The following is a 26,592-nucleotide window of genomic DNA, read 5'->3' as shown; positions in this document are numbered from 1 at the left end:
TATATAACTTGAGAAAGCACCTCTCCAAGGCACTCTGCGTATATAGATCGAACAGGGCATATAATTCATAACATATGTATTATGAATCAATTATGACAAATTCAAACAAAATGAACCAGGAAAGGAAAAAAACCACTGCAGGCACATAATAACTTAATCCACAAAGCAATGCCAGCCCTTCTGTGAAAGAGAAGTATTGCTACCTGTCCTGAAGACCACTTCAGAATGTAATGAGATAGTAGATTCCAAAATTTGAATCCCTCACTGGAGAACCCCTTCTTTGTATGCCAAGCAGGCATTCCCAAGAATCTAGAGCATGGCATGCTCCCACAAAATGACACCGACCTGGCACAGTGCAGCAAATCTTCCAGACAAAACTCCATTGATTTCTTATCCTGGCAAGTTTGGAATCAAGGAACCGTGGAAGTTACAACAACCAAAAACTGTCACAGCGAAACTTTTATTTTGAATTAGCTAGTTGACCAGCCATAAGCACTGCTGCAGTTACAATTCTTTCTGGATCTTACCTGGGAGACAGAATGGAAGAGACTCCCTGCATTTCCTACATCATAACCCCAAAAGAAAAAGCTGAAGATGGGATGTTTTTTTCAAGGTCTGAATAAGTTTTTACATAGCTAATGGGAATAACCAATATAATGTTTACAGATTGTTAGAAAATGGTAGCAAAGAATGTATTTTAATTGAAATTGTCCAGTGTAAAAGGGCCAGAACAGTAAAAGAATATTACATTTACATGTTTATTAATTTAGTTTTGTAATAAACTAACTTAATACACATGTGAATGTGATATTCTTTTACCGTTATGTCCCTTTTACACTGGACAATTTAGATACATGGCCATAAATTCAATTTTCTTTCAATTAAAATAGATTCTTTACTATCATTTCCTGTCTCCTGAAGTCACTGAAGCTGCTTGTTTTATCTGACCCTCGGAGTTCCCCATGTATCCGGGAATTTTGCAGTGGGGGAGCAGTGGCCATTGACACAGTCACCCTTCTCACTGCCAAATACCCAAGCTCCAATCCCTGCACAGCTGGTCAAAGGCAAGCTATGTCTCCCATGGGGCCAGGCCATACCTGCCCCCATTTCTGGAATGGAGTCAGGCCATGTCCTTGTCCCTTCCCGCAGAACTGGGCCACGGGGTCAGTTTGGGGCCTGGCCACACTCCCTTCCCTCTCCACTGAGCTAGGTCAGGGTCCTTTCCCCTGTGGGGTACGTTGGGGCCAGCCTGCCCCCTGATCACTCTGTGCAGCCAGATGGTGCCCATCATACCCGCCCGAGCACTGAATCGGGAACACTGGCTGGATACGCCTCATGGATGGGCCAGGCACCGCCAATCTGGCACCGCTGCTCTAATATCTCCAGAATACTGCCTATGCTGGGAATGAATCAGGAGCCATATCAAGACTTGCTGTGTCAGGGTAAAGGTTCATATTTTCCACTCTTTCATACTCATAGAAAATCTTTTGGCAATTTTTCTTTAATTCATTTAATTCTGATGGTTCATCATTAGGTAAGAAAAAAGTAAGGAAAGGAAATGAACAGAATTCCAATTATTCTTCTGAATCTTACAAGTTTGGTCCCTGATTCATAATACCTATCACTCATAAATTTTCTCTAGGAAAACTAGGATTTTAAGAGAGAAAACTGGGCCAAAGTCATTTCTATATTACTAAATGATTTCCTACATAAATCAATTCCACCCATTTTGACTCATTTGTATTAATTGCATTTCTTGTTTCTTAGTGAGGTAGACAGTAGTAAAGGACTTAATATAATGAATGGATTCAGATCTCATGTGATAAAACTGACAAATTCTGTCTGACTCATTTTTTTTTCAAATAGGCCTACAACTCACTCCTGCATGTTGCTATCCTTTTATATGCTTTTCCAAACAGCATCTGAGTACCTACCATGCATTTTAAAATAAAAATAACAATAGCAGTCTGCCTCTTTCTTTCTTCTTTGTCTGAAAGAGAAATAGCATGATTAGCTTATGGGGGAGGGTTGTCTGTTTGCTTGTTTATGTTTGTGTGTGATTGATTGAATGTAGTGTGTGTATGTTGGGACTTGGCAAGTGTCTCCTTATCTGTGCTGGCAGATATGTCCATGATCTAAAAACAGCCTTTTATACTAGTTGTCTTTCACTGCTGCAGCAGCTGCTGAAAAAAAATGTTCAAGGAGCTGAATCATTTTAAGACCTAATGGTCTACTTACTGCTTAAGAAGGAATTTTTAAAAAAAATGTGGAATATCTCAACCACTCTTGCAGATACTAATCTGCATTCACCATCCCAGCTGGAATACATTACATCCATATGATCAGGGATCCTGGGTCCTGGGTGAAAAATAGTCACCAATTTTCGGGTTAAAAAAAGTAACCCAAAATCCACATTTTTCCGTGATTAAAATGTAATGCCTCTAATACATAGATATACATATAGTGGTGTTGCATTTTGATCATATGGATTTTGGGTAACTTTTTTTAACACGAAAATTGGGAATTTTTTTTTAAACAGAGAAAACCAGGATCCCTGCATATGATAAAATGTACTCAGAATGCTGGATGTACATACAGAGCTAAATTCACCAGGCCTAGGTTTTCTTTTAAGCACATGCAGTTTACAGCCATCTAACTCTGAACTAACACTGCTCTCTCGAGTGATATTTCAGAAAGAAGGCCTGCTGAGCAGGGTTAGGGTCCCTCTAACAAATAGGGGAAGTAGCATCTTTGCACATAAGGTGAGCTAACCCAATGAGGAAGGCTTTAAACTATGTTTAATGAGTGTTGGAGACAAAATCCCATGGGTAGATAAAGTGCAAGATGACCTGAATAAAGGCCCAGGGAGAGGAGGCAATATGGAGAATTTTAACAAGGTTATTTTAAGAAAGAATTAAAAGAGTAATCTGCTGGTCACTCAGGATGTTTATATGCCACTGTAAGAAGTATGGGGAATAAGCAGGAAGAGTTAGGCATCATAGTACACACACAAAATGATAATATATTAGGATAACTTGAGAGTTAGTGGGATAGTTCACACAACTAGGATATTGTCTGGATGGTGTAATTTACAGAGGAAGGACAGAAAGGAAAAAAGGAAGCGGTGTTGCACTGTATATTTATTAAGATACACACTCAGGTAGACTTATTGAAAGCCTCCAGGTCGAGGCAAAAGAAGCAAACAGTAAGGGTGGTGCTACAACAGACACCAAACCAGGAGGAGAAAGTGGTCTTTCTTTTAAACAAATAAAGCATCCAAGTTACAGGATGCATTCCTAACAGCGGGCCTTTAATTGCTATGATTTAGGCTGGAAAGGTAATATAGTAGTACACAGACACTTCAGAAAGGTTCTGGATTGTGTTGGAGACATCTTTCTGTATAGATGGTGAAAGAAACAAACAGAAGAGAAGCTCTTCTTGAGTTGGTACTTAACAACAGAGAGGAATTGGCCGAGGATCTGAGGGTAGCACGTAAGTTAGCTGAAAGTGATCATAGACAAAATAGCTAGGGACAGAAGTCGCACATAAACTGGTTTAAGTGATCAGAAACTGGTTTAAGCTGGTAACAGAACAGAAGCTCAGTGTACATAAACCAGTTTCAAAATGGCTGAAACTGATTTAAGATAATGGTTAAATAGTTTCATAGTTGGTAGGGTCGGATGGGACCTGAGCAGTTCATCAAGTTCGATCCTGCCATGGGCAGGAAAGAATACTGGGTCAAATGACCCCAGCTAGGTAATTATTCAGCCTCCTTTTGAAGACCCCCAGGGTAGGAGCCAGCACCATTTCCCTTGGAAGTTGGTTCCAGATCCTAGCCGCCCTGACTGTGAAGTAGCGCCTCCTGATGTCTAGCCTAAATCTACTCTCAGTCAACTTATGGCCATTATCCCGCGTGACCCCCGGTAGTGCTCAGGGGAACAGGGACTCTCCCATAGCCTGCTGGTCCCCCTGGGCAAGCTTATAGACAGCCACCAGATCCCGTCTCATCCTTCTCTTGTGGAGGCTGAACAGGTTCAGGTCCCATAACCTCCACTTGTAGGGCCTGCCCTGCTGCGCCCTGATCATGCGAGTGGCCCTCCTCTAGACCCTCTCAATGCTGTCCACATCCCTCCTGAAGTGTGGCACCCAGAACTGGACACAGTACTCCAAGTGCGGCCTGACCAGTATTGCATAGAGGGGGAGGATCACCTCCTTGTGTTGCACTGTGGGTCAGGCCAACTCTCAGGATCTCAATATTGCACTGTTAGATAGGAGGGTGTGACACAATTGCACATATACAAACACACAAATCAATTGGATGCATACACACACACACACTACCAACTCAGGCACATACACATCCAAACCAGCCTAGGCACATACATACCTATCACCAATTCAAGTACATACATTATACATCCCAAAGGTTAGACAAAAATCAATTGTCCATACCCGCACACTCTATTACACATACACAGATTACTAATTCATATATCATACACACAATGACATACACACACACACACACTCTCACCAGTTCACACACATACAACCCACCTACACATAGGTAAGTTCCTAACTTGGATGGCACGGTATGTGTGTGTGTGCTTGGGGTACCTGGGGTACTTGGGGGAAGGTTAAGGTGAGAGAGAAAGAGTTAAAATGTAGGGGTGAAAGTTGCCAAAACTAAGATTAGAACCGGTAGACTAGAGAGAGAAGCTGGCTGATGAACTGAAGCTTGAGGTTACTTAAGGTAGACTGGGGCTGGAAACTGAGGCAGACAGCTGAGATACTTGCGGGGGGGGGAGGGGGGGCAAGGAGGAGGCAGCCAGGAAAGAGAGAGAGAGGCAGAAACCTGGGAGGCTGGGGTTGGAAACAGGCTGATAGCTTAGAGACTGGGGGAGCAGATAAGTGGTGGCGAGGAACCAGTCAGGAAACAGACAAAAACCCAACTCGGGCTTTCAAAATAACAGGTTTATTAAACAGACAACACACTACACAGCCCCATGAAGTTAATGGTTCACACACACACAAGCACGCACAATGGCAGCAGGAGAAAGAGACTCATTGGAAGGGTTGGAGTCCAGGTAGGGAAGAGAAACAGAGTCCAAGTCCTTGGCTGAAGAGGGGGTAGGGGGTGATAGCTACCTATCCAGGCTGGAAAGGGGTCCCTGTCCAGTAGGTGTTGTCCAGAGGGGGGTCACCAGCAGGGCCTCTGGGTGGATAGGTGGTGTGGCATGGTGCTGGTCCAGATGGAGAGGGCATCTCAAGGAGCCAGTCTTCACTCCCCCTTTTTATGGGGCAGACTACCTCTGATCTCCTATGGGGAGGGCCTGCTCAGACAATGTCAGTCCTGTTCCAGAGGGTTCCAGGTGTTCTTACTGAGCATGGCACAATGGTGGGTTCCCTCAACTTTTGTTTCTGGAATGCTGAGGGTGATCCAAGGGCTGGGTCGTTAGTCCAGGTATTGGTGTTGATAGTTCGGTCATTCAGAGGGAGTTATTTTTAGACCTACTGCCATTGTCTCTCAAGCACCCTCATTCATCCCTATTCATTCAGGAACCAAGTTACATAGGTGGGGTAGGTGTGAGTCATCAGTTACAGAACCAGGCCTCGGGACAGGATGGAGACTTGACAAACAAAATGGAAACTTGACATGACTTATGCTAACTTACATATGTAGGCCTAAATCATTTAGTACCAGTAAAACAGTAATATAGAACAGTAAAAATCAATATAAACATAATAATTATATAATATAAAGAAGGAGAAAAAACAAAACAAATACAACTTGCTACCAAAATAAAATCCTGAAGCTTATCCTATGTCTTAGCTCACTTATACTTATCTATAGGGAATATAGAGGGAAAGAAAAAAAAGTCAGAAATGGTTGGGGAAGGGGAGGGAATGCATTTAAAGAAAAAAAGAAAAACTGGGGGTTTTGCTACACTTGGACCTGCTTGAGATGCATCTGTGGATGCATGACAAGGTGTGGTTAGCATTCCTGACCACGTCCCCACATTGGCGGCCCATGTTCATTTTGGAATCAATAATGACACCAAGATCCTTTTCTGCCTCTGCTGACGAGAAGGGAGTTCCCCAGCCTGTAGATATGCTGCTGGTTCTTCCTCCCCAGGTGCAGCACCTTGCGCTTCTCAGTATTGAATCTCATCCTGTTCTCATCTGCCCACCCCTGTAATCTGTCTAGATCTAGTTGCAGCCTGTTCCTCTCCTCCACCGTGCCCACTTCTCCCCACATTTTAGTGTCATCTGTGAATTTGAACAAAGTGCTTTTCTCCCCCTCGTCCAAATCGCTGATAAAGATGTTAAACAGTGCAGGCCCGAGGATCGAGCCCCGGGGAACCCCACTGCACACATCCCTCCAGGTCGAAAAAGACCCGTCCACCACCACTCTCTGGGTGTGGCCCTCCAGCCAATTTGCAACCCATCTGACTGTGTAGGCATCGATGCCACAGTCGCCTAATTTCTTAATGAGAATGGGGTGAGAGACAGTGTCGAAGGCCTTCCTGAAGTCCAGAAAGACTACGTCCACCGTGACATCTGCGTCCAAGGATTTTTTGACCTGGTCGTAGAAGGCCACCAGGTTGGTCTGACAGGACCTGCCTCGAATAAACCCATGTTGATTGCCCCTAATTATGATCCCCTCTGCTGGTCCCTTGCAGATGTGCTCCTGGTTAATTTTCTCAAAGAGCTTCCCCAGGACCGAGGTAAGACTAATAGGCCTGTAGTTTCCTGGGTCCTCCTTCCTCCCTTTTTAGAAAACGGGACCACACTGGCCCTTTTCCAGTCCTCTGGCACCTTGCCAGAGCACGATGAGTGCTCGCAAAGCTGTGCCAGGGGTCCTGCAATGACCTCTGTTAATTCCCTCAGCACTCTGGGGTGGAGATCGTCAGGACCTGCTGATCTGAACACATCTAGACCCACCAGAAGTTCCCTGACTAGGTCCTCACTGACCCTGGGCCTGGCAGCACCTCCCCTGGGTCTGTCAGGGATCCCGGTGGGGGGGACGCCCCGGTCCCTGCTCAAAAAGATGGAGGCAAAAAAATTGTTTAAAAGGTTAGCTTTGTCGTCTGGTGTGACCACTAGATTTCCTAGTGTATCCTGCAGAGGTCCTACATTACCCAGCACCTTCTTTTTACCCTCTATGTATTTAAAAAAGGACTTCTTGTTATCCTTGATCAGGGTCGCTAATCCCAGTTCCATCTCCACCTTAGCCTTCCTAACAGCCTCCCTACAGTCTTGACCAATGGAGGTATAATCCTCCTTGGTGATAGCCCCTCTCTTCCATTGGGTGTATGCCTCCTTTTTGGCTTTGAGACATTCCTGGATGCTTTTGGTGAGCCATGGGGACTTTTGAGCACTCTTGCCCCTTTCGATCCGCATTGGGGTTGTCACCCTTTGGGCTTGGAGGCTCATCTCCTTAAGGAGCGACTACTCTTCCTGGACTTCCAACTCCCCTCCCTTCCGGGACTTCAGTGCCTCCCTGACTAGTCTTCTTACCTCATTGAAATCTGCCCTCCTGAAGTCTAGGGCTGTTGCCTTGCTGCAGGCCTTTGACACCCTGCGCTGGATGGTGAATTCCAGTAGGCAATGATCACTATTGCCCAGGTGGTCAAGCACCTGCAGTCCACTCATCAGGTCGTCGCCCGTGGCCAGGACCAGGTCCAACAAGGCATTTCCCCTGGTGGGACTGTGCACCTCCTGGGTTAGATGGAGGTCCTGTAACTCAGCTAGGAACCTACATGAGCAGTCAGACCTGGCTGACTGCTCTTCCCAGCAGATGTCTGGGTAGTTTAGGTCACCTATGATGACCACATCCCTTGACTTAACTGCCTCCGCAAGCTGACCTGAGAATTCCCAGTCCAGCTCTTCCCCCTGGTTGGGTGGCCTGTAGTAAACCCCTACTGTTAAGTCCCTTTCCTCCCGACCCTCTTGTATACGGACCCAGAGCACTTCAGTTTTCCCCTCCTCTGACCCAGTGCTGTTTGTTGAGGATGTGTATTGCTCTTTGACGTAGAGCACCACATGTCAAAGGTGGGGACCTTTCCTCCCTATTCTATCCCTCCTGTATAGCCTAAAGCCCTTGATGTTCACTGCCCAGTCATGCATTGGATCCCACAAAGTTTCAGTGAGCCCCACTATGTTCGGGTTAATGTTAGCTAGCAGGAGGGCAAGCTCCTCCTGCTTGTTCCCCATGCTACAAGCATTAGTGTAGAGACATTTAAGGCCTCCTGGAGGTGTATGCACTGCCCCCCTAATCCCAGGACTATCTGGGCCCCTGTCTCTTACCTGGGTATTTCTTGTGCTCGTTGCCTGTCTTGGCTGGGCTGTTCTTGTGGGTGGCTCTTGGTTCGGTGTTCCATGGCTCCTTCCATCCTCATCTTCCCCCTCCCCTGACGAGCCTAGTTGAAAGCCCGCCAGAGGAGATCGGCCAACCTGAAAGAGAACACACGTTTACCTTTGGGGGAGAGGTGCAGCCCATCTCAACTGAACATGTCTCTTGTCCTGAAGTATGGGTCATTGTCCAAAAAGCCAAAGCCTGCCTCGAGACACCATTTCTGAAGCCGCAGGTTGACCTCCCTGATGCAGGTCTCATGGCATCGTACGCGTCCGCTCACTGGAAGACCACCTGTACCCCTGTCTCCTTCAGCTTGCTCCCCAGAGCTTGGTAGTCCTTCATCAGGCAATCAGGGCTGCTCCTGGCTGCATCATTAGTGCCCACATGGATTAGGACCATGGGGTAGTAATCGGTAGGCCGGATAATGGCCGGGATCATCTCCGTCACATTCTGAATCCTCGGTCCAGGCAGACAATAGACCTCACATGACATGGGATCCTGGTGACAGATGGGACCCTCTGTACCGCTCAGGATGGAGTCGCCTATGACGAGTGACTTATCTTAAATGTAGTATCAGATTTAACTGATTTGGGTCAAACCGGTTTATGGAGCTTCTGTCCCAGACCCCTTCCTGGTTCAAGTTAAATCAAGTTAAATCAGAGTCCCTCAGCATCCCAGCATGCTTTTCAGCCCTAGGCTAGGCTGGGCTGTGCTGTCTGTTCCAGAGAGCAGGGCTGGCCCTGCCCCCTTGCTCCCTAGCTGGAGCAGTGAGGGCTGGCTGACAAGGGGGGGGAGGGGGTGGCTGAGAATGCAACCCAGTCTGTGGGGGGGAATATCCCCTCCAAGCAAACCCCAGCTGGGGTCTGGGGCCAGGGAGAAGGGTTAAGCACCCCTTCCCCTACTCAAGCTTACTTCTTGCTGCGACTATGGACTACAAATCTCAGAGGCACCTGGAAGCAGGAAGAGGAAGTGATGAACAACCCTGCAGAATCCTACTGCTGTGATTTTGGACTGCAAATCCCAGAGACCTTGAGGGCAGTAGGAAGAGGAAGTGAACACACAGCCAGAGAGCTGTGCTCTAACGCCCCCCCCAGCTTCTGGCCTGAGCCATTGAAGGCATGTGACTGCATTTCTTGGGTCAAAGGTAAATGACTGTTCACTTCTGTTTCAATTTAATCTGTACAGCTTAGACTAACCTGCAAAGACTGAATCAATTCAGTCTCAGGCTTTTTGACTGTCTGTGCCTAGCCAATAACAGTTCATGATCCTAGGGAAAAAAAAGAAGGAGAGTATCAGAATTAAAATTATGGGACACCTATACATGTGCAGCGAGGCTGCTCCAACACACTGTAATTACAGTGCGTTGGAGCAGACTTTATTAATTGAGTCTGCTGGACTGAGCTTTACTTAAAGCACCCCCACCGCCATTTTTCAACTTGGGATGCTGATATACAAGATGCTCTGGTTCTTTAATTAAAGCGGCTCTCGGAGTTACTCAAATTAAAGTGCCCCTCCACACGTGCACACACACTCCCAGAGCACATGTGTAAACACCTGTTGATATCAGAAAAGTTAAGGACTTGGTAGGCAGGATCCCATGGAAGGCAAATCTAAGGGATAAAGGAATCAAAGATAGTTAGTTGTTCCTTAAAGAGACAATATTAAAGGCACAACAGCATACTATCTCAGTGCAAACGAAGGACAGGAAATGTAGCAAGATACCAGCTTGGCTAAACAGTGGACTCTTCAATTACTTGAAATTTAATAAAGAATCTTCAAAAATGGAAACTTGGCAATAAAGATGAGCATACAAGTATAATATGGACAGGATACAGAAGGCCAAGGCACATAATGAAATACAGCTAGCAAAGGATGTAAAAGGCAACAAAAAGCATTATATAAATCTGCTACAAGTAAGATGAAGATCAAGTACAGTGTCCCTTACTGAACTGGAAGGGGTGACTAGCACGAGTTGATGTGGAGAAGCCTGAAGAGTTTAATGCCTTTTTTACCTCAGTTCCTAGCCCCCACATCTCCCCCTCAAAAAAAATCAACTAACAGATGGCAAACTCAGCAGCAAGGCTAACCAGCCTTAAGTAAAGAAAAAAAAATGATTAAAGACTACTTAGATAAGCTAGATATTTTCAAATCATCAGGGCCTGATGAGGCTCATGCTAGAAACACTGTCTCAGGTATTTGCAGAGCCATTGACTATTATCTTTGAGAACTGATAGAGGTAGACATGGTCCCATAACACTTTGGAAAGAACAAATACAGTGCCCATCTTTAAAAAACAGAAAAGGTAGACCCATGGAATTACAGACTGGTCAATGTAATACTTCACAAGATATTTATTTGTGCAAAGAATTTAAGATAACAAGGTGATAACTAACAACTACCATGGATTTGTGAACAGCAGCCCATGCTTAGCCACTATGATTTTCTTTTATGACATGGTGACAGGCTTTGCAGATGGGTGGAGAGCATATCTACGTGCTATACTTTGACTTTAGCAAAGCTTTAGAAACTGTCTCCCATTTTCAGAATGAAGGTAAGAAAATATAGCCTACATGAAAATCCTAGAGAAGGGGATTTTATAACTGGATGGAAAATTGAACTCGAAGCATAGTCCATGGCTCAGTGTCTAATTGGGAAAAATTATCAAGTGGGATTCTCAGATGTCTGTTCTAGGTTCAGCACCATTCAGGAGCTGACTTGACAGATAGGACTGAGGGTACACTTCATAAGTTTGCACTTATAAGGTTGCAGCACTTTATAGCAGGGCTGTCCAACTTCTAGGCAGCTGGGAGCATCACACAGGGCAGGCTGCAGACCCCAGGGCTACACATCACAGGAGTTGACCTCTCCTCCAAAGCCGCCTCTCACCGTGTATGCGTCCCAGCTTGCTTCCTAGCCACATGTGCTGCAGCACTCAGCAAAGACAGCCTGGTTCCCTCCCATGCCAAACACTTAGTGTGCACTAAGCCTGGTACCCTTCCCTGCCACACACAGCCTGGGTAGTCTGCCCCCCTCCCACTGTTGCTGCCCTGGGCCCAGAAGCATGGCAGGAACTAGAAGCCAAAGGAGGGAGGGGGAGTCCAGAAACCTCAGCCATTGCCACCAGCCACAGTTTATCAATTGGACAGCCCTGCTTTACAAGACAGGAATAGGATTCAAAATGACCTGAACAAATTTGAGAATCAGTATGAAATAAATCAGATTAAGTTCTATAAGGATAAGTGCAAAAAAAAAAAGAAAGAATAAAATGTACAAATAGAAAATGGGGAAAGACTGGTCAGGCTGCAGTAATGCAGAAAACAATGGGAGAGTTACAGCAAACTGCAAAGCTAAATATAAGTCGACAGCTTAATAAGTGGGAAAAGATTCTTTCACTCTACTCCCTGATGGGGCAGTGAGGCCCTGTTTGAGTGCCACACTTCAAGGAAGACGCAGATAAATTAGAAAGAATCCAGTGGAAAGCAATAGAAATGATTCAAGGTCTATGGAACATGACAGATGAAGAAAGATTGGAAGAACTTGGATTATTCACCTTTAAGAAAAGACTAAGGGGGAATTTGATCGCAGTCTTCAAATACAGAATGGATTGTTGTAAGTAATTGTTCTATGCTCACAGGAGACAGGACAAGAAGTAACAGGTTTAATAGGCAACCAGTGAGATTTAAGTTGGATATTTGAAAGAACTTTCTAAATATGAAGGTGATTAAGTATTACAGGGATATCCAACTGGTGGCTTGCAGGCTCCTAGCTGGCCACCACTCCCCACATGGTTCCAGCTGCTCTGTGCTCTGCCTCTCTCTTCTGGCTTCTGCTTCCTGCCCTGCTCCTGGAGGCCAGGCATTGTGATGGAAGAAGGGCCAGGGAGGGGTTTCTGTTGCCTGCGCTCTCTGCACAGCCAGGAAGAGAGAAGCTGAAGCACAGTGGGCCTGGCTGGGCCTGATTGGGCTTGCATGTACAGCCAGGAGCAAAGCCTTGCTGCATGCACCACTGGGAGCAGAGTGGGGCTGCCCAGACCGCATGCATGGCTGAAAGCAGGGCCAGGAGCAGATATGGGGTGACCGTGGTGCAGTCTGGGTTGCATATGGGGAGCAAGGGGAATGGGCTGCCTGCACAGCAGGGGTGAACCCCAATGGGACCCGACCTGTGGTGTGCAGCCCATGCTCATGCCAGTCAGGGGTTTGCAGCCTACAGGATGTTTGTCAGCCCAATTCCCCCCAAAAATTGGACAGCCCTGAAGTATTGAAACAGATTAAGGAGATTGTGGAAGTTCCAACACTGCATGCTTTCACACACAGATTAAACAAACATTTGTCTGGGATAGCTTAGGCAGAGGTGTTTCTGCCCTGTGGCCTGAGGTCTCTTCCAGCCCTAGATTGCTATGACTGTGATTAGACCCTAAGACTATGATTAGACCCTAATAAGACCCTAAACCAGAAAACAGAGCACAAGAAAGCCTGAAGTAGTGGGTAGACTGTGGGCTGGCCCTTTACACTAGGCCAAATTTAGTCCATTCCAAATCAGGATTTGATTTGTAGTGTATGCTAACAGAATTTTTTTCTGCCAATATAGCCAGGCCACCCCCTAAATGACAAGAGCTAAGCCAACAAAAATACTTTTTGTTAGCATAACTGAGCCAACACCAAGACTCATGTCAGCATAGCTAAGAACTATGGTCTTTTTCACTCCTCCTCCCTCCTCTAGCTACTATGACTATGCTGACAAAACTTTGTAGTACAGAGTAGGTGCTTAACTTTCTCCATATACAGGCAACCCCAGCTTAACGCTGTTTCGCTTAGCACTGTTTTGCTACAGTGCTCATTTTACATTCATACCTGATTCCACTTAGCGCTCAGTGAGTTTCGTTATAACGCTTCGGCACGTGGTGCCAGAGCAGCTGGCGGGCAGGTGGGGAGAAGTGGCAGTGGCGGGCAGAAAAGCAGGGAAATAGCAGCAGCAGGCAGGGAGGCAAGTGGCACTAAGTGGGCGGGCAGGCGTGAGCACGGGGCCCATGCCCGTGCCCCAGTGCCAGGGCCGGCAGGGGCCCAGGGCAGGATGGCAGGAGCATGGGGCCCAGACTGGCAGGGGCTTTATGGAGCCAGGCTGGGCTGTGCCAGCTGAGAGAAGGGGGAGCTGGCCTGGAGTGACCGCGACTGTGGCCATGACCACCCCCCTGCCTGCCACCTGGTATGGAGGGGTCCAAGAGCACTCCCTCCACAGCCTGGGCCAAGCTGGCTCTGAGCTACCAGGTGCTCATGTTGCTGCTGCTGGGTGCTCTGGTAACAAATTATATTTATTTACATTAATTCCCATTGGGAAAATGGGTTTCGCTTAAAGCTGCTCTGCTTAACACTCGTTTTTTCCAGAACCAATTAAAAGCGATAAGCGCGGGTTGCCTGTACTGTAGAGAGCTTTGACAGCTATCTCAGGCTTGCAGCATCACAGTCCCTTTGTAGATCTAGTCCTCAGTCCTTTCCTTAAAGGTACCAACTTCCCCCTCTGCAGAATTCCTGAAGAACACACAAGAAATACCTCCACTAATATTTTAATATACATAAAAAAAAAGAAAGAAGAAAGGTAACTATTGTGCTCAGTGCTAATTACACTATCCCTAGAAAAGCAGAGCAAGCCAAGGTAAGCAGTACCCTTAAGATAATACCTCTTAACCAGATTAGAAGGAAAAAAAATGCTTCTAAACTATTTTGGCTACAAACAGATGTTCAATCTGTCCCAAGGTAAACCATTTTATCCCAGGACAAAATGCAAACATTCAGACATCCATGTTTGTGGTCCCGGAATAATGGGGTAATAAGTATGAGCAGTTTATCTTGGGACATCACAATGTATGCCTGAACAGTTATCCCAGGATTGCATCATTGAATCAATTTTGCCTAATTTGTGGCATCATTGAACAAATGGCAGAAAGACACCAGTGCATTCGACTGCTCACTAAAGCTTGACTACAAGGGTGATGTGTGTACATGCCAATCCCAGGATATTTCTGTTCTGGGACAAATGCAGGCACAACTTGTCCAGAGACAAATGCAACATCTGTTCCTAGCCTCTGTCCCACTCCTCCATGTTCATAGCTTTGAGGTTGTAGTCAGTAAATGGACTATTTTCTACAACTTGATTTTGTACATCTTTTAGAAGGGATTACCATTTTAGATGCCCTTAGTATTATTGGTAGTTTCCAAACTCTAGTCCATTTACAGTAGCTCTTAAAAATTTCTGGTCCACTGGACTGTAGCCTTTTCTACAGCACTCAGTTTGAATCTGAAAAGTTTAAATGAGGGTTAAATGCACCCTAATGATCAGAAGTTGTAAACTAGAATGAAATAAGTCATTTTTAGATTTGCTAAATTTGATGATAAATGATACATTTGAGGGTCATTATCTTGCCTATTTATAATACAGAAATCCAAGAATGAGTTCCATTTACTTCAATACATTGCATTAGTTGCCTTAGATCTGCCTTACCAAAAGATGTAAGAATGCTGAACATTTATAATTTTTTAAAATTTTCTTAACTGATGAAGAAATGAGAGTATGTCTTTTTCAAAACTTGCTAGATTTTAAAAGGTGTCTTTTACCCAAGATTTTCAACTTTTTATAGCAGGGACAATAGTGTAAGAATGATGCTATAGGTATGATGGTCCATAAATTATGCAAGACGCAAGGATTTCTTAGGGTGATATCTTTTATTAAACCAAGTACGTAGTTCGGATAAAATCAGACAAGCTTTCAAATACAAGACATTATAGGAGTCATTGCTCCTCTCATTCATGACTGTATAGTATGAAGGGGGAAATACAGAAATCATTTATGCAGAAAAGGTAGTACTATCTAGATGTCTAATTACACTTGGAGATCTATTAATTCACCACTTTTTACTCTACTTAATGACTACCACATTCATTTTGTTTCATTTTGGTTTCTTAATGAAAATAACCAAGGCAAATGCCTCATAGGAATCTAAATATCATCAACATTTTTATCTTTATCAAGCAAAATTGTAATCTAATTCAAAACAGATATCAAGTTAGGTGGGATCTATTTTCCACAAAACCATGTTAATTGCCAATATCTATATGTCCTTCCTTAAATGTTTCTTTAATCAAATCATGTATTAGCCATTTTGTCTGCAAAACTTTGACTTAAATTGTGTAATATAAATAAGAGATGAGTGGGATTTCCTGAGGTGGCAGGAAAGAGCCTCTTTACAGCTAAAGACTACAGAGGTATTTTTCTTGTTGCTACATATTAAAGCTCATGTCTTACATTAATAAAAAACCCAAACATATAATTTACATTTGCATAAGCTAATCATGTTTGCTTGAAACAAGGCATAAAGAACCAAATGTTAAATGAACAGGAAACCTTATCTTTCCAGAAGTTTGCTCCATAACGAATCAGTCCTATGGAATCTGTATAATAGTAAAATGTTTGGTGACTGTCTATGCCTTACAAGGGATTGTGTATTCAGATTTTGGAGAAAGATAAAACTAAGATTTATTTCTCCTGCTTCTTGAATTCAACGTAGCCTACAATTTTGATTTCCTAGCCATTCAATAATTTTGAACAGTTCTCCACAGCCTGAGAGGAATGTGCATGTACAAAGCTTAGATTCTGAAATCTGGCACTGATGTCAATAGAGTCCTGAGTGGATGTAAAAGCCCACCTGCATCCAATTGCATGATCAGGGTCTAAATAATTCCAGCATTTTTTAGCCCTCCCTTTGCTTCCTCAAGCCTATAATATTTTTCCCTTCACCAGGCTTTTTATATTACTTCTATGTCATTTCTGAAATGAGATTACCAAAATCCAATGCAGTTCTCAACAGGAAGACAACATCACATCAATGTATAATGGCATTATCATATTTTTTATATTGTTCCCCATCCCTTCCACTTTCTTTCTGTATGTGCACATGTATTACTACTCTGTTTTTATTGGGTGGACTCAATAAATTGACTAGTTTAGTGGGACTTGCTATGGAAAGCAAACATTAGGGCTCTATGAAGCTTCGGTCGCTGATTCGATTTGGTGGAGATTCAGTTTGATTTGGTGGCTGAATCTCCAAATCCGAATCAAATCAGGAGACCCTTTAATCTCTCCTAATCAAATCAGAACCCTCTGCATTGATGTGAAGAGATTCGACGATTCGGACATAGACACAGCTTTAAATGTTTTTTCTACATACCTCAAGCTACCAGGCAGCTCATGAATGCTGAGATGGTGGGGCGGATGGAACATCCCACAGGAGCACAAGGGGCTCCCCAGCGCACTCGGCAGCAGACCCAGAAGTGGACCAGAAGCACTGGTCCACTGAAGTGGACCACTTCTGGTCCACTTCTGAGTCCACTGGGTAGGGCCCCCCCTGCCCCTCCAGCTCAATGACTGGTACCTTCTGGATCTGGGGGGGTACCCGGGGTCCCGCATGGCTGATCAGCTAAGGATTTACACCCTGACTAGCTAAGAGATTATGTTAGATGCTTGGAACTGTTGTATCCTGAAAGGTGTCTAAATGTCCAAAGAACTCTTTAAACACAATTGGAACACAAGCATAATGTAGAATCCCGTTCTACTGAACTAAGTATTTTCCAGATTAACTGTTGTAAGGGGTTTTTGTGTAGAGCTTTTTCTTAAAATAAAAAATATTTTACTATATACTTTAATTATTAAAAACTAAGATAAACACTCTTCATTTAATAAATACTTAGAAGTAATTAGTACAGATCTCTCTTCATAGATATTTCATAGACATTTGGGCTAGAAGGGACCCCGGAGGATCATTGAGTCCAGCCCCCTGCCCTAGGGGCAGGAAGTCAGCAGGGATCATAGGATCCCAGCAAGATAAGCATCCGAATGTGTCTTGAAGGCGTTCAAAGTGAGTGCTTGAACCGCCTCCGGTGGCAATCTATTTCAAACCTTGGGGGCTCAGACAGTAAAGACATTCTTCCTTATGTCCAGCCTGAATCGGTCGCAGCAGTGTTTGTGACTGTTTGATCTTGGGGCACTCTAGTGAACAGACATTCCCGCAGATCCTGATGAGCACCCCTGATAAACTTACAGGTGGCCACCAAATCACCCCTGAGCCTGTGCTTTTCTAAGCTGATGAGTCCCATGGCTCTCAGCCTCTCATCATAAGGTCTATTTTCCTGACCTCTGATCATGCGCATGGCTCTCCTCTGCACTCTCTCAAGCTTCTCCACATCCTTTTTGAATTGTGGAGCCCAAAACTGGATGTAGTATCCAGCTGCGGCCTCACCAAGGCCGAATACAATGGGAGAATGATGTCCCAGGATTTGCTTGAGAAGCATCTATGGATGCAAGCCAGCATTTTGCTTGTTTTACTAGCTGCAGCATCACATTGAAGGCTCATGTTCATCTTGTGGTCAGTCATGGCCCCCAAGTCCCTTTCATCTGTAGTGCTAACCAGCATAGCACTGCCGAGCCTATAAAGATGCTGCAGGTTTTTCCTCCCAAGGTGGAGAACCTTGCATTTTTTGGTGTTGAACACCATCAGGTTCTCATCCGCCCATTTCATGAGCCTGTAAAGATCTGCTTGGATCACCCTCCTGTCCTCAGGTGTGGATGTTTTACCCCAGAGTTTGGTGTTGTCGGCAAACTTGGCCAGTCCGCTTCTGACACCAATGTCCACATCATTGATGAAGATGTTAAACAGTATAGGACCTAGGACAGAGCCTTGAGGAACCCCACTGGTGACTGCGCACCAAGACGATTGGCTTCTGTCAACCACCACCTTCTGGGTCCTACCACGGAGCCAATTCCCCAGCCAGCAGATAATGGTGAGGTCGAGGCCTCAGTTAGCCAGTTTTGCCAAGAGGTGATCGTGGGATACCAGGTCGAAGGCTTTTTTAAAGTCAAGATATATGACATCAATCTCTTCCCACTTGTCCAGGTAATAAGTCACCTGGTCATAAAAGGAAATGAGATTGGTCAAGCAAGACCTACTCACAATAAACCCATGCTGGGTATCCCTCAGGATATTGCCATCAGCTAGTTTGTTAAGGATGGCCTCTTTGATAATCTTTTCCAAGACCTTCCCCAGGATAGAGGTCAAGCTGATGGGCCTGTAGTTTGCCAGATCTACTTTCCTCCCTTTCTTGAAGATTGCCATGACATTGGCCTTCTTCCAATCATCAGGCACTTCACCAAAGCACCAGGAGTTCTCAAAGATCCATGCCAGGGGCTGAGCTATGATGCTTTCCAGCTCCTTGAGTACCCTTGGGTGTAAACCGTCAGGGCCGGCTGACTTGAAGGTATCCAGCCTCTCAAAGCATGCCATCACAAGGTCAGCTTCAATGGAGGGCAAGGAATCTCCCTCACCCGGGCCTCCCTGACCCACAGTGGGCAGGGGCGTCCCATGGGACTGGTAAAAAAGGCACACCCTTTGGGGGCCCTTGCCTTGCCTACAGATTTTTCCAGGGCTGGGGCAGGGGTGGGTTCCCTTAAATGCCTTGGCCTGCTGGCTTTGCAAGGGTTGCTCAGCGGGCCAGAAGTAGCAGTAGTCCCCCCATCCCCCAGCTGGTTTAGTTTAAACCCCGACAGCCAGTCTGGCTGAGAAGAGCCTCCTCCCCAGCTGAGAGAGGTGGAGGCTGTCCCTTCCCCGCAGTTTGCTGCCTCTCTCACCAAAGAGCGGACTGTGGTCATGGAAGCCAAAGCCTTCCCGATGACACCAGCGCCGCAGTCTTTGGTTAACTACCTGGATCCTCCTCTCCCTCCTCAGCCCATAGCCTGAGACTGGGAGGATCAAAGAAAATACCACCTGCACCCCCAGACCCTTATGCCTCGCTCCCAAATCCCTGTAGCACCTCATGACCCGGCTGGGAGCGCTCTGAGCCGTGTCATTGGTGCCCACCTGGATAAGGAACATGGGATAGTGGTCAGTGGGCTGAAGGAGTTTAGGGATCTTCTCCACAATGTCTTGGATGTGGGCTCCCGGGGAGCAGCAAACTTCCCATGCTGAGGGGTCAGAGAGGCAGATTATCCCCTCAGTCCCCCTCAGGATGGAGTCTCCCACGACAAACACTTTGCGTTTTGTCTTGGGGAGAGCGGGGGCGGTAGCTACAGTACAGCCTGTGTTGCCTGCGGGAGCTGGCAACTCAGTAGGCTCTGCAGGGGCTGCAAGAGGTTCATACCTGTTGCAAAGCTCCAGTGGGGCAGGGGCCTTGGTGCAGCGGGCCTGGGGGCCCTTGACCACCTTGGCCTATCCCCTGGGCTGGACAGAATGGGAGGTCCCCAAGTCCTCCCTTGTCCTGGAGGGCAACAGCGCTCTGCCCTCCGCCTCCCAGGGGAGAAGGGCCTGGCCGTAGGAGTCAATCTGCTGCTCACAGTCCCTGATGGCACAGTCTCTGGACTGTGGCCTGGAGCTCCTCCAGCTGGCGCGCCAGAGACCCCAAAAGGGAGCAGACCTCACAAGGGGAGGTGGCCATGCTCCCAGGCCCCAGAGCCTGAAAAAGTGACAGGCAGCACTTGTAAGCATCTGCGTGGAGCCCAGCACCATGGGCGTCATCTGGGTGGCAGTCTCCGAGGTGCCAAAGGTGGAGGCCGCAGACCCTTAGAGGACCTGAGGGGTGTGGCTCATGCCCATCCGCATTATGCTGCTGGTGCACTGACTGCGGCTGGGACTGTCTACCCTGGGGGGCTCACAGGCAGGGCCTCGGGCCCTCCCATTTGCCCTCCTGCGCAAACTCCCACGCTGACTCGCACACCGGGCCTAGGAGCACGCCTATTTGCGCAGCCTGTTCTTTCCTCAGATCTGCAATTTTATATAGTATCTTGGCTCTCAGCTTTGCTGTCTGATCTTTGACCAACTGATTGCATGAATATCTCCCCTGGTTGCAACAATTTTTTTCATTCATATGGCAAGTTTCAACCAAGAATCCCAGACTGCTTTGCAACTGTAATTGTTTAAAATTTTAATATAATATAAAATTATGTCTATCCAAAGCTCAATATTCATAAATGCCCAATGCAGAAAATTCCTGGGTCTGCAACTATTGTCACCAAAAAGGCAACTGAACGCCTTTAACTAGCCTCCCGGTCAATGGAGCAAAACTCAAAATTGAAGTGATTACAAGAATCCCTTTCAAGAACAAAGACCCCAAAGATTAGACCCTGGAACACAGATCTATCTACTGAATGCTGAAGGAAGGTCTCTTGCGGGAAAAACCTAGGAAAGATGCTGAGATCGATTATATGAATGTTCTCACATTACAGGAAATGCATGTTGCTAATAATGAGCAGGCACACCGCTATAAGATCTACAGCTACAAGCTTGCCACAACCCTACCCCATGTAAAATATGGCCTGGCAATCTATGTGAAAGATGAGACTACCAACTATATCACAATCCCAACCACAGAACACAGAGGCACCGCTACATCAGCTATTAATATTGGCGAGCTGACAGTTATCAATATCTACAAACCCCCTAATGTAGAATGGCCTAATCCAGCTCTCCTATCTGCCACCCCCCCTAGCATCTAACTATATACGTGGGAGACTTTAACAGTCCCCATACTGAATGGGGTTATGATGTAAATGACAACAGTGGGCAAGCCCTGATACACTGGATGTCGGCCCAGGATCTTCACCTTGTGTATGATACCAAACATTGTACAACTTTTCTACCAGCAAGATAGGGGAGGAAATGCAACCCTGACCTCACCCTTGTCTCGTCAGATAATGAAGGTGTCCCTATACACCTGTCTCAAACTATTCTCTCAGACTTCCCACACAGCCAGCAGAGGCCGATTACGAGTCACGTAGGAGTTGAAATCCCTGTCATGCCATCAAAATGAGTGCCAAGATGGCACTTTCATAGGGCAGACTGGTCTGGATTTACTGTTGAGCCATCCATTGTCCCCCTGATGCCAAAACAGTACAATCATTTTGTGGCCCTGCTTATTGCTGCAGGTAAAAAAAACATCCTTCAAGGTTTCAGAGCAGTACATCCCTTGTTGGAGCCATGACTGCTAAGCCCTTTTCCAATGATATAAAGAACCTGGAGACCCAGCAACAGCCACAGCCCTACTTGAATCTTTGGATACTTGTAGACAACAAAGCTGGCTGGACTGAGTGGAATCCATAGACTTGATGCACTCAAGCCGTTGGGCCTGGAGCTTCCTGAGGAAACTTAATGCATCAAACCTGTGGCAGCGAGGCACCCCCACAGGTTCTTGAGGGGGAGAGAGTAGACCCCATGGGCCCCAGACCCCGAGAAAAAGCCCCCAGAGGGGCTAACGTACCTCCCTCAGAGCAGCCGCAGCAGGAGCTGCAGCCGCAGCTGTGCAAACCGGCATTATGCCAGCTGTTTAATCAGCTGTTTCCGGCGTGGGGAACAGCTGAGCCAATCCCAGCAGCCGTACCAGCCGCTGTGGGAAAGTTTATAAGCCCTGCCGGAGCTGGGACAGGGGGAGAGCCGGAGAGAGAGAACACGGGCTGGCAGCTCATGAGGCAGGCTCCGGCATGGGGAGGAGGTAACCCAGCCTGCGTGGCTCAAGCAGGCAGCACAGGAGAAAGCTTTAAGCCTCTTGCAGGAGGCAGAGCAGAAGCACCTATACAGCCACCGGAAAAAGCGGATACCAAGGAAGCAGGGGAGCTCCCTGCTTACGGTAAGGGAGAGGAGGCATCAGAGACCCCGAGAGGGGGCTGGGATAAGGGAGGCAACCCTGCAGCCCCTTCTTAGTCAGAGGAATATTTCCTTTGATGTAAAAACTACCCCAAGTGGGGAGAAAGAGCGCCAGGAAGCCGGTAGACAGGTCCCCGATCATCATACAGGACCAGAAGACAGCATTAACGCATCACCAACTGGTTGGCGAGTGGACAGGGTGTAGGGGAGGCGGAGCCCCGTGGAACATCATGTCGAATGATTATAAGTACCACCACGTATCGGGGAGGCCCACCCGGGAAAGATCTCCACTGCAAACCCCTTTTAAAGTACATTTAACATCAAAGTCGTGGCAGGCGAGTTGAGGGGAGGGGCCACACCCCGACAGGCCAGGCGGTAAAAGGGGCGCAAGCCTCACAAAACCCAACAGAGGCCGCTAACCCACAAGTCAGCTCAAATGCTGTTGCTGCTAAATTGGTGGCCAACTCAAACGAAATTAAGAGAGACAATGGCAAATTGTCCAGTCCTCTTGACTGTCAGATCATTTCACTTTTGCAGAACTGGATGCTAGCCTAGCATCCACAAAGAAGGGGAAAGCTGCTGGGAAAGATGGTATTCCACCAAAATTCCTCCCTCTTCTTGGCCCACGGCAAAACAATGGGCTTCTGGCTCTCTTTTCAACTGTGATAAAGAACGGCTATATTCCACAAATCTGGCATGAGGCAATGGTGATAGCCCTGCCAAAATCAGGAAAGCCGGTACATGACCCTAGGAGCTACAGGCCTATCTCTTTGCTCTACAAAACCTATAAGCTCCTGGAGCAGCTCATCCTTCTAAGAATCATCCCTATCATCAACCTATTACGACCCCAAGAACAGGCTGGCTTTAGACCCTATCGTAGCTGCTGTGAATAAGTGCTTGCCATCACTACAAACATTGAAGCTGGTTTTCACCATAAGCTCAAGACCAAGGCTGCCCTCATAGATCTTTCCTCGGCCTATGATACTGTGTGGAAACAGTGACTGATGCTCAAATTCTCCCTGCTGCTGCCATGTGCCAAATTACTCCAGCTTCTGTGGACTTTAATGAGCAAAAGAAGGATGAAGGTCTGCCTACCAGATAAGGCCAGCACTCCAAGAATACTCAACAACAGCGTTCCACAGGGTAGTGTTCTGGCACTGACAATTTTTAACAATCTACATAAGTGATATGCCCTACACATCATCACAGAAATTTATCTACACCAATGATATCACTTTAACCACACAAGCAAAATCTTTTTAGGATACTGAAGCCACACTGAATTCTGATTTACCAATAATGGCTGAATACTTCCATCAGTGGAGAATGACTAAATCCAACCAAGTCTATCGTCTCTGCATTCCATCTTGACAATTGCAAGACACATAACACCCTCAACGTCACCTTTTGTTAAGAAAAAGTATGTCATGACCCAACTCCTACCTACCTTGAGGTGACCCCTGATCACTCCCTAACCTACCATCATCACATCCGAAAGACTGCCATGAAAACAAAGGCACAAGTGAATATCACCCAAAAGCTCTCCAACACAACCTGGGGTGCAAAAGTGGATGTCCTTTACACTTCTGCCGTAGCCCTGGTCTTCTCAACAGCTGAGTAGTGTGCACCCATCTGGGCCTCAAGTCAACATAACAAACTCATCGACACACAACTCTACTCAGTAATGAGAACTATCTCTGGAACTTTGATATTAACTCCAGTGCAGTGGCTACCAGTACTTTCAAACATTACTCCTCCCTCTTTTCGACGGGATGTAGCATCATACAGAGAAATAATGCGTATCAATAGCAATCTGTACCTTCCCATTCAGGATCTCCCAACTCATCACATGATTTCATGAAAACCTTTTGGGACACGAACTGAGCACCTCATATACCACAACACTGAAGAATCTTGGAGGAAAGCTTGAGCAGAAAACACTTTCCCAAATAAACACCTTGTTTCCAACCCAACAGTGCAACAACCAGGCTTCAACCCTCCTCTGACCCAACAATGCAACATCCCTCCAACCTTCCATGTGGACAACCCTTGATAGGATATGCACTGGACATGGTTGGTGTGGCCACCTGATGTACAAGTGGTACCTAAAAACCTCACCTGGCTGCAACTGTGGAAACCCTGATCAAACCATGGAGCACATAATAATATCCTGCCCCAGAGACAAATTTGAGGCTGACATCCTGGAGATACCCTTGCTTTCCAGCAGGGCACTGGCCTGGTTGAGGAATTCTCTTGCTCCTAAAGCATATGAAAGAATGCAGAAAAGCAGATATAAAATGCACATATAAAATTCAGCAGCAGTATATTTCACCCTTGTACGGCTTTGTCACAGCTCCCAGTAATTTTACACATTACACATCTGAAGCTTATATTCCCAGAGTAGAAACAACATTTGATCCCCTGAATCAAACACCTGAAACTTAAGCTTTCTTATTTATATCTATATAGTTGATATGTCTATATAATTTATAGATTATTATTAATGACGTTATTATTATTAATATATTATTAATTAAAATTAGCAAAGTTAATATACAATTAGTAATAAATGTACTAATTGTATATTGATATTTACTTATACAATATTATAAATGTTAAATATTATATATTGATATACTAAATATCATATATATATATTTATATATACATATATACGCCTATGCAAGTGCTTGGGATTGGGCCAGAGAAGTGGCCTGGCTCAGCCTTGAAGGGCCATGAAACTCCCCAGAGTATGATTGCAGCAGGGAGCCTCCCAAGCTATTTACTGTTTCCATTAAGCCTTTGCTCCTGGAGTCGGATGATTTTGTGAACTTATCAGCTTGCAAAACTACTACTTTCTGGCTTGCAAAACAGAAAGTAGTTCCTGCAGTCCTTGCAGTGGTAACAGGAAGTGGGAAGCAGGGATTCTTCAAGGCTCAAATGCCTGAAGGCTAATGCAAATGTATTATTTTGAACAATGGATTTTAAAAAGTAGACAGGTGGTTTGGGAGAGCACAAGAGATGATTATCACTCAGCTAGGAGGCTTTAGTCTTGGATGTTTCTCTTTGGAAGAAGGGGTTGGACTCAGTAACCTAGAGTATCTCCATTAAAGTAAATGCGATGTCACCAGTGAAAAATGGGAGTAAGCAGAAGAGAATCATGCCTTAGTTCGGGGGAGTTTTCTGCATTGGAAGTATGTTGAAAATTACAAATTGCAACATTAACTTTTCAGTTCTCTAAAATGATTTGTTCTTTATTTGGCTCTGTAGCAGAAAGTCCCCTTTTCCTCTTGCCTGTATTTCCTCTCCCTTCTTTGGATATGTTTCTCTTTTTCTACCTTTTCTTCCTTCCTCTCTCTTTCACTTTAAGATAAGGAATTGTGTTTTAAAATGTGTATGTGTGCATTTTGTATCTCCCCTTGTAGTTTGGTATTTTTATCTATTTGTGTGCCATGGCATTTGTAGCTTATATTTTATACTCCTCACCTTTCAACTTTCAACTAAATGTGTTTTAGTAAGTTATACATTGTAACAATGTTAACAAGGGCAGGAATCAAACTGTCCTTCTCTGTATCAGGCTGGCCCCTGAAAGAGAGAGTGAATCAGTGATTGAATGTGTAACAAGGTAGCACACAGCAATTATCACCTGGAAGCTGCAGATCAACCAACTGAAGAACTCAATAGAAGACAACGTAACAACCGGGAAATCTCTAAACGTCACTGATCAAGGACTAGAAGCCATGGCCTGAGTTAATCAACACCGGGGACCAACTTTTGGGCTGAGTATCTCCAGATCAACCGCTCCAGAGCCCTATTCTAAATTCATCAACGGACTCCCAAACCTGCACGTACATGCAGACGACCCCTGGGGCTGACAGATGCCGTCCAGTAGCCACCGAGGTGGGGAAGTCCCACGAGGGTCAATGACCCCTGGATTAGGCAAGCCTGAAAACTGGTGAGTCACCAAAGTCTGCCAGGGACAGATAAAAGGCTGTGAAAAGTGACCCTCTTGATCTACAACTCGACCAGACCTGCCCAGCCAGAAGGACCAGCCGGCGACCCCCTTCTAGAAGATAACACCACACTGCAAGGAGCCTCAACGACAGACTCCAGCACTTGTAGGATAGGTATACCTGACTCTGTAGCCTGCTACTGTGTGTGTGTGTGTGCATGTGTGTGGGGGGGGGACCAGCCCCAAGGTTTATGATTACAGTGTTTGAATCCGCCTAATAAACTAGAATTTTAAGGATCCCAAGTTGGACATTTGTAGCCAACAGCTCTGTCCCTTTGTTTCTTTGGAATAAAGCCTGTACCAAATCATATGGGTCAGGTGAATATTTGTCTTCTCACAACTGAGTCCCTTCGCTGTAACCCAAACCCCAACTTCCTACATTCATTGAGTATGCAGCTGTACTTCTAAATGAATTCTTAAAGCCATCAATTTTATTTATTTTGTTAAAATAGCAATTTTAGGTCCAGACTTGTAAAGGGGCTTGGCTGGCAGTATTAGAGTCTGCCATCCACAGAACTATAGTGCCTGACTCCACAACTCTTGTTT

The 26,592-nt window shown here is 45.8% G+C and overlaps 1 long non-coding RNA gene across 1 annotated transcript; it reads right to left on the bottom strand.

Annotated features, from left to right (window-relative positions):
• Positions 1-8,253: 8,253 nt before the first annotated feature.
• On the bottom strand, positions 8,254-24,460 carry LOC112551558. Its single transcript, XR_003095858.1, has 3 exons — positions 24,153-24,460; positions 9,556-9,626; positions 8,254-8,457 (listed from the first exon to the last, which is right to left on the bottom strand). It is a non-coding gene; the product is annotated as an uncharacterized LOC112551558 (long non-coding RNA).
• Positions 24,461-26,592: the final 2,132 nt, after the last annotated feature.

Source organism: Alligator sinensis, unplaced genomic scaffold, assembly GCF_000455745.1.
Source record: "Alligator sinensis unplaced genomic scaffold, ASM45574v1 scaffold680_1, whole genome shotgun sequence".
Classification (NCBI taxonomy): Eukaryota; Metazoa; Chordata; order Crocodylia; family Alligatoridae; genus Alligator; species Alligator sinensis.
Note: the sequence above shows the minus strand (reverse complement) of the source record. Positions and strands in the feature narration are given on the sequence as shown.